The sequence below is a fragment of the Chiloscyllium plagiosum genome, chromosome 7 (genome assembly GCF_004010195.1).
Source record: "Chiloscyllium plagiosum isolate BGI_BamShark_2017 chromosome 7, ASM401019v2, whole genome shotgun sequence".
Taxonomy (NCBI): Eukaryota; Metazoa; Chordata; class Chondrichthyes; order Orectolobiformes; family Hemiscylliidae; genus Chiloscyllium; species Chiloscyllium plagiosum.
Genome location: NC_057716.1, coordinates 54,681,913 through 54,690,810, shown reverse-complemented (window position 1 = coordinate 54,690,810; position 8,898 = coordinate 54,681,913).

Genomic DNA, 8,898 nt, shown 5'->3' with positions numbered 1-8,898 from the left:
AGGATAAAAGGTCAGCACAACATTGAGGGCAAGAGCCTGTACTGTGTTGTACTGTTCTCTGTTCTCTTACACAAATTATGCCTGTTTTCTATAAAATTTAGAAGGTTAAGGTGTGATCTCACCAAAGTTTTCAAGGTATCAAAGTCATTAAGGAAAAGACAGTATCACTAAAGGTAAACTATTTCCACTCTTTGGGGATTCTAGAACTAGAGGGCAGAGTCTGAGAATTAGGACCAGACCATTCAGGAGTAATGTTAGAAGCACTACTATTCAGAGTGTTTGGAACTCTCTTCCACAAATGGCAGTGATGCTGAATCAGTTGTTAATTTTAAATTTGAGATAGATACATTTGTGTTATGGAAAGGTTTTAAGTGAAATGGGCCAAAGGCAGGTAAATATAGTTAGACCACAGATCAGCCTTGATCTTATTGACTAGTGGGATAGGCTTAAGGGACTGAATGGCCTACTTCTTTTCTTATATTTCTGTGTTCCAAACAGGAACTGTTGTGATAGGTGTTGTTAAGAAATTAACTGTAGATAGTATTGTCTTACTCCTAGGTAATAAGCTGACATGAATAGAAGTTATGCCTTTGCCTAGAATCACAAAAAGCCTGAATGAATTTAAAGAGACACAACAGTAACATGAACAACTTCAAATATGTTTCTGTTGTGTGTGGTGTCCACAGCAAAGGCTCAACAAACTTCATTACCAGAGATCAAGAAGCAAAATTTTCTTTAAGGAACCCACAAATGAATCAAAAGAAGTCACAACATGTATTTATTATTTGAGGCTCAGAAAGCAAATTAAGAGTTAAGTTAAATCAGCCAGCACACAATGATGCGATATCTGAAAGAGTTCCAATATTATTATATCATAAATGGAGTTCTGATGAGGAAGTAGGTACATTCTCACAAAACAAAGAACAAAGAAAATTTACAGCCTAGGAACAGGCCCAAGCTTGTGCCGATCCAAATCCACTGTCTAAACCTATTGCCCAATTCCTAAGGATCTGTATCCCTCTGCTCCCCACCTACTCATGCATCTGTCCAGACGCACCTGAAATGAATCTACTGTGTCCGCCTCTACTACCTCTGCTGGCAATACATTCCAGGCACCTACCACCCTCTGTGTAAAGTACTTTCTGTGTGTATCCCCCTTAAACTTTTCTCCTCTCACCTTGAACGCGTGACCTCTCGTTACTGAAGTCCTCACCCTGGAAAAAAGCTTATTTCTATCCACCCTGTCTATACCCTTCATGATTTTATAGATTTCAATCAGGTACCCCCTCAATCTCCTTTTTCCTAATGGTTAGATTCTCTACAGTGTGGAAACAGGCCCTTCAGCCCAACAAGTCCACAATCAACCCTCAAAAAGGTAACCCACCCAGACTCATTCCCCTACATTTACCCCTGACTAATGCACCGAACACAATGGGCAATTTAGTATGACCAATTCACCTGACCTGCACATCTTTGGATTGCGGGAGGAAACCCACACAGACACAGGGAGAACATGCAAACTCCACATAGACAGTCACCTGAGGCGAGAATTGAACCCAGGTCCCTGTTACTCTGAGGCAGCAGTGCTAGCCACTGACCCACCATGCTGCCCTTAAATGAATGCTACTCAACTTCTCTTCATAGCTAGCACCTTCCATACCAGGCAACATCCTCATAAGCCTTCTCTGCACTCTCCCCAAAACGTCCACATCCTTTTAGTAACGTGGCAACTAGAACTGTACACAGTATTCTAAATGTGGCCAAACCAAAGTCTTGTACAATTTTAAGATGACTTGTTAGCTCTTATACTCAATACCCGGTCCAATGAAGGCAAGCATAACATATGCCTTCTTGACTACTCTATCCACCTGTGCAGCAACCTTCACAGTACAATGGATCTGAACTCCCAGATCCCTCTATTCATCAACTTTTCCCAAGGCTCTTCTGTTTACAGTATAGTTTGCTCTAGAATTAGACCTTCCAAAATGCATCACTTCACATTTGCCTGGATTGAACTCCATCTGCCACTTCTCCACCCAACTCTCAAGTCTCTCTATATTCTCCTGTATTCTTTGACAGACCCCTATGTTTTCTGCTACTCCACCAATCTTCGTGTCATCTGCAAATTTACTGATCAGACCACCAATGCCCTCTTCCAGATCACTTATGTATATCACAAACAGCAGTGGCCCCTGCACTGATCCCTGTGGAACATCACTAGTCACCTTTCTCCATTTTGAGAAACTCCCCTCAACTATTACTCTCTGTCTCTTGTTGCTCAACCAGTTCTTTATCCACCTAGCTGGAGCACCCTGCACATCATACGACTTCACCTTGTCCCTTAGTTTACCATGGGGAACCTTATCAAACACCTTACTGAAGTCCACGTATATGACATCTACAGCCCTTCCTATCAACTTAGTCACTTTCTCAAAGAACTCTAGTAAGTTGGTAAGGCATGATCTCCCCCACACAAAACCATGTTGCTTATCACTGATAAGCCCATTCTCTTCTAAATATAAATAGATCCTATCCCTCAGTACCTTCTCCAGCAACTTTCCCACCACTGACATTAGGCTCACTGGTCTGTAGTTACTTGGAATATCCCTACTACCTTTCTTGAACAGGGGTACAATGTTAGCAACCCTCCAGTCCTCCGGCACCTCACCTGTGTTTAAGAATGCTACAAAGGTATCTGTCAGCGTCCTAGCCATTTCCTCTCTTGCCTCCCTCAGCAACCTGGGATAGATCCCGTCCGGTCCTGGGGATTTGTACACCTTAATAACCTCTAGCCTACCCAACACATCTTCCCTACTTATGCCAACGTGATCCAGACTAATCAAACTTCTATCTCTAATCTCAACATTCATCATGACCCTCTCCTCAAGTGAACACTGATGCAAAGTAATCATTCCGAATCTCACCGATTTTCTCACACAGCCTTCCTTCCTTATCCTTTAGTGGACCAATCCTTTTTCTAGTTACCTGCTTGTTTCTTATATAAGAATAAAAGGCTTTGGGATTCTCCTTAATTCTACTCGCTAAAGCTATTTCATGAGCCCTTTTAGCCCACTTGATTCCTCATTTAAGACTGGTCCTACTCTCCCAATATTCCTCCAGGGCTTGTTTAGTTCTTAGCTGCCTGGACCTTATGTACATTTCCCTTTTCCTCTGGGCTAGTCATAGCACCTTCCATACCAGGCAACATTCTCATAAGCCTTCTCTGCACTCTCCCCAAAACGTCCACATCCTTTTAGTAACATAGCAACTAGAACTGTACACAGTATTCTAAATGTGGCCAAACCAAAGTCTTGTACAATTTTAAGATGACTTGTTAGCTCTTATACTCAATACCCCGTCCAATGAAGGCAAGCATAACATATGCCTTCTTGACTACTCTATCCACCTGTGCAGCAGGTGGTTATCCTGTCATCCATGGTTCACCAATCCTGCCTTTCCTATTCTTTGCTTTCCGCAGAACATGCAAAGATCTTTAACTTATCTTTGAAAGCCTCCCACTTTTCAAATGTGCACTTCCCTTCAAATAGTTGCCTCCAATCCACATTTCTCAGCTCCTGCCGAATTTTGATATAATTGGCCTTGGCCCAGTTTAGTACTCTTACCTTAGGAACACTCTCATCTTTGTCTATGCGTATTCTAAAACTTACGGAATTTTGATCACTGTTCCCAAAGAAATCCCCTACTGCAAATTCTGTCACCTGGCCTGGCTCTTTCCCCAACACCAGGTCCAATATGGCCCCTTCCCTAGTTGGACTTTTGACAAACTGCTCTAGAAAACTTGCCTGGATGATCTTCATAAATTCTGCCCCATCCAGACCTCTGGCACTAAGTGTGTCCCAGTCAATGTTGGGAAAAATAAAATCACCCATCACACCACCCTGTTGCCTCTACATCTTTCCATAATATGTTTACCTATTTGTTCTTCTTCCTCACGCTCACTGTTGGAAGGCCTGTAGTACAGCCTCAACAATGTAATTGCACCCTTCTTATTTCTCAGCTCCACCCACAATGCCTCACTGCTCAAGCCCTCCATAGTGTCGTCCTTTAGCGCAGCCGTGATATCATCCCTGACCAGCAATGCAATTCCTCACCGCCATTTTATTTCCCTCCCTGTCCTGTCTGAAGCATCTATTCCCTGGAAAATTTAGTTGCCAATCATGCCCTTCCTTCAACCAAGTCTCTATGATCGCAATGACGTCATACTTCCAGGCTCCAATCCAAGCCCTATGTTTGTCTGCTTTACCCACTTGCATTACCGCCTTGCATTAAAGCATATGCACTTCAGACCACCAGTTCCTTTGCATTCGTCTGCTCTCTGCCTACTCTTCCCCTTGGTAATGCTAATTTCATGATCCTGTTCCTAGTTTACAGCTCACTATCTACTAGTCTTCTCTTCTGGTTCCCAGCCCCCTGCCGCATTAGTTTAAATCATCCCCAACAGCAGTAGCAAAAACTCCCCCAAGACCATTATTTCCAGTCTGGTTCAGGTGTAGATCATCCAATTTGTAACAGTCCTACCTTTTCCCCAGAACTGGTCCCAATGTCCCACAAATCTGAACCCCTCCCTCCTAAACCATCCCTCAAGTCATGTGTTCATCCGGCCGATTCATTCATTTCTACCCTGGCTAGCACGTGGCACTGGTGGCAATACTGAGATCACTACTTTTGAGGTCTTCTTCTTTAACTTCTCTCCTATCTCCCTGAATTCTGCTTTCAGGTCCTCATTTCATTTTTTTAAACTTTTAGCATTGGCACCTATATGCACCACGACAACTGGCTGTTCACCCACCTCTTTCAGAATGCTCTGCAGCCAATCGGTGACATCCCTGACCTGAGCACTTGGAAGGCAACATACCATCTGGGAGTCTTGTTTTCGGCCACAGAACCACCTATCTACTCCCCTTACAATAGAATCCCCTATGACTATGGCTCTACGAGTCTTTTTCCCACCCTTCTGAACAGCAGTGCCCACCACGATGCCATGAATCTGGCAACTGCTGCCCTTTCCTGGTGAGCCATCTCCCCCAACAGTATCCAAAATAGTATACCTGTTTTGGAGGGAAATTACCACAGGAGGCACATGCACTGCCTTCCTACTCTTTCACTACTTTTTGGTCACCCATTCACTGTTTCCCTCAGCAATTCTAATCTGCAGCGTGACCAATTCATGAAGCATGCTATCCATGACCTCCTCAGCATCATGGTCCTCCACAGTGAGTCCATCTGCAGTCCAGAGCCATAATGCGGTCAAACAAGAGCTTCAGCTGGACATGCCACAGGTCTGAGAATTGTAAGCTTTAGCTTTAACTCAACTAACTAATACCAAACAATGCATTTACATATATAAAAGAAAAGAACAACATCTTTACCTTACAATCTTTTTCTTCTGGCTGGGGGGCACAGAAGGGAGATACTACACGTGTAGTATCTCGGGTTTAGCCGCTGCCCAAATATATACTAAGTCCTTACCTTCCTGGCACTCTCCTGGTCTCTAACGTCACCTCTGCTCTGTCTCTCACTGCTCCCAGACAGGAAAAAGGCCAAGGGCTTCGAAGGTAAGTATTTATACTAAGTCCTTACCTTCTCGGCAACCTCCTGGTCTCCAACATCTCCACTCTGTCTCCCTCTGCTCCCAGACAGGAAAATGCTCCCAGACAGGAAAAGAACGAGAACTACTGAGGGGTGACTTATAGAGGTTTACAAAATTATAAGGGGCATGGATAGGGTAAATAGGCAAAGTCTTTTCCCTGGGGTCGGGGAGTCCAGAACTAGAGGGCATAGGTTTAGGGTGAGAGGGGAACGATATAAAAGAGACCTACGGAGCAACTTTTTCATGCAGAGAGTGGTGTGGGTATGGAATGAGCTGCCAGAGGATGTGGTGGAGGCTGGTACAATTGCAACATTTAAGAGGCATCTGGATGGATATATGAATAGGAAGGGTTAAGAGGGATATGGGTCGGGTGCTGGCAGGTGGGACTAGATTGGGTTGGGATATCTGGTCGGCATGGACGAGTTGGACTGAAGGGTCTGTTTCCATGCTGTACACCTCTATGACTCTATAACTGCAGATGAGAAATGAATAGTTCATCCGACAGGAGTACCACCTGAAGATCGTATGGAGATAAACTGAAAACAACAGATATTGGAGATCACAGTGCATCATCTGGACTCGAAATGTAAGCTTGCTCTCTCTCCACGCTGACACACTGTGATCTCCAGCATTTGTTGTTTTCAGTACAGACTCTAGCATCTGCAGTAATTTGTTCCTACATATTGTATGGAGATACTGTGTTAGTGAATTGTGTCAGATAATTACAAATGCGGATCAGCCGTGTAGCTTTACAGTTATGTGTAGGACAAAGTGATTTCAAGAAGGTTTTCCTTTAAGAACAATTAAAGCTCAGTAGTGGTGGGACAGTTAACAGTTTCTTTTTTACCTGTTATGGACTAGCAATTGAAATACAATTAGATCTAAGTTTTAACTGCAGACTAAACATTTTCAGGACAAAAACAATTTGCATAAAAACCAGTATAGATGTACTGCTTATCATCTGCAACACAAGGATCTTTGGTTAAATACCACAGACTCTCAAAACAATCATGAAGACATATTGTCGTGTCTAACCAAAAGATTAAATTTATTATTTGCTACCAGAGATTCCCCAAATGAATCTACTGGAATTAGTCAATTTGAATTGATCCATGGTCATGTGATAAAATATTATTAAAGTTCATTAGCAAAAGTTTTTATGGCACAAAGACAAATCCTCAATGTTGAATTACATATCTGTGTTTCTAAAGCAACTTATAGAATCAGGCAAACCAGCACAAAAGGATTTTAAAACTTCACAGACAAAGATGAAAGAATGGGCAAACAAATATACTACAAATTGATCATTTCAAGCATGAGATCATGTGTTTCGTATTATTACTTTTACAAGGTGAACCTCTGAAATTGCAATTCAGTGGCTCATCAGTGAAGGTCGCTCATAAAATGACTTATCAGGGAAATACTGATCATAGGAGGAACAATCAATTATGTCACATGAATATGAATAAGCAATATGGTCAAAGGGAGGAAGATAAGAAGTAGAAATGTTCTGTAATAAGAATAGTGCAGGATGACAGGCAGTAAGAGTGAAGTAGAGGCAAATAGTTCAATACAAGACTATATATAGTGGCCATTCATAAATACTAGAAATGTTTATATGTTGGTGCTGTAAAATTAAACTCCTGTATGGGATCACCTTCCTAAGAATGGGCATACGTAAGTACCTCCTGTACTGATAAAGCGATATCCCTATTGGTTAAGAAAAGAAGCTCAGGTGTAAATGGAGCCTTAATACTGTGCAAAACCACTTAATAACCAAAGCAGCTGGAGTTCACTGGTGATGTTAGTTCCTAAACTAAATGCTACAAAGATTACAGAAAAGTAACTGCAGTAATGAAAACTGATTCATACTTAATTCTTGATTAGAAGATTGTATCAATAGGGTTTGCAGTGTGTCATTTGTTTATAAGATTGATGTATTGAAGAGAATACACCAAGTGATGCTTTTTGACTTTAATAATGAATGTCCCAGGTATATTCCAAAGACTTGTGAATCGAATTACAACCAACATGCTAAATGATCTAGTTTATTAACGCAATATTGTAATTTCTTAAGATGTAAACTTGTGCTGAAAATTTTAAAAACAAGCATTCGTTTATATATTTTTCTGTCTACTTTATTTTTCTCTCTGAATAGTTTTGTAAATCTAGTTCATAATTCATTGAATATGAATTATGAAAATTCTGCAACTTTTAGATTACAGATGAAAGTGTTCAATATAAGATCAGTGGAAGAAGCCTGATTACATACTGGTAAATAATGATGATTTAAAGGAGATCAGTGAGCCTATACTTAGTTGGTCTGTGTTTGTTTTACAAGGTCAGAGTTGATGGTGAAGGAAAGAGGTAAACAATGGGTGACCCATTTCTGATCTTCAAGACGGTGTTACAAAGACTTTTTAATATTGCTTGGAGGACTAAATCTTTGAAGGAATATGGTTCACTGAATTTGTTTCCAGTTTATGGACATTCCTGGAATGGTTTCATACTTTGTTTCAGTACTCTGACTTGGGAACCAACACTTCACAAGGTGGCGCTGATACAGTCATCGATGTAGCGGAGGAAAAGGTGGGGAATAGTGCCAGTGTAACTGCGGAAGATGGACTGTTCTACGTAACCAACATAGAACTAGGCAGAGCTGGGGCCAAAGCGGGTGCCCATGGCTATCCCTTTGGCCTAAAGGAAGTGGAAGGGTTTGAAGGATAAATTGTTGAGGGTGAGGACCTGTTCAGCCAACTGATTGAGTGTGTTGGTAGAAGGTTACTGGTTGAGTCAGCGGGAAAGGAAGAAATGGAAGGCTTGGCGGCCTTCGTCATGGCAGATAGACATTGGATGTCCATGGTGAAGATGAGGCCTTGGGGGCCGGGGTACTGACGGGTGTATCGGCACCACCTCATGCTCCCACGAGGAGGTTGAACAGTTCATCAACTTCACGAACACCTTCCACCCTGACCTCAAGTACACCTGGACCATCTTGGACACCTCCCTCCCCTTCCTGGACCCCACCATCTCCATTTCCAGCGACCAACCCAACACTGACATCTACTTCAAACCCACCAACCCCCACAGTTACCTGGACTACACCTCCACCCACCCACCCCCCTTCCCCTATAAAAATGCTATTCATCTCCCCCAATTACTCTACTTCAGCTGCATCAGCTCCCAGGAGGGCCAATTCCACTCCAGAACATCCCAGATGGCATCCTACTTCAAGGACTGCAATGTCCCCTCCCACATGGTCAACAATGCCTTCCAGCGCATCTCCT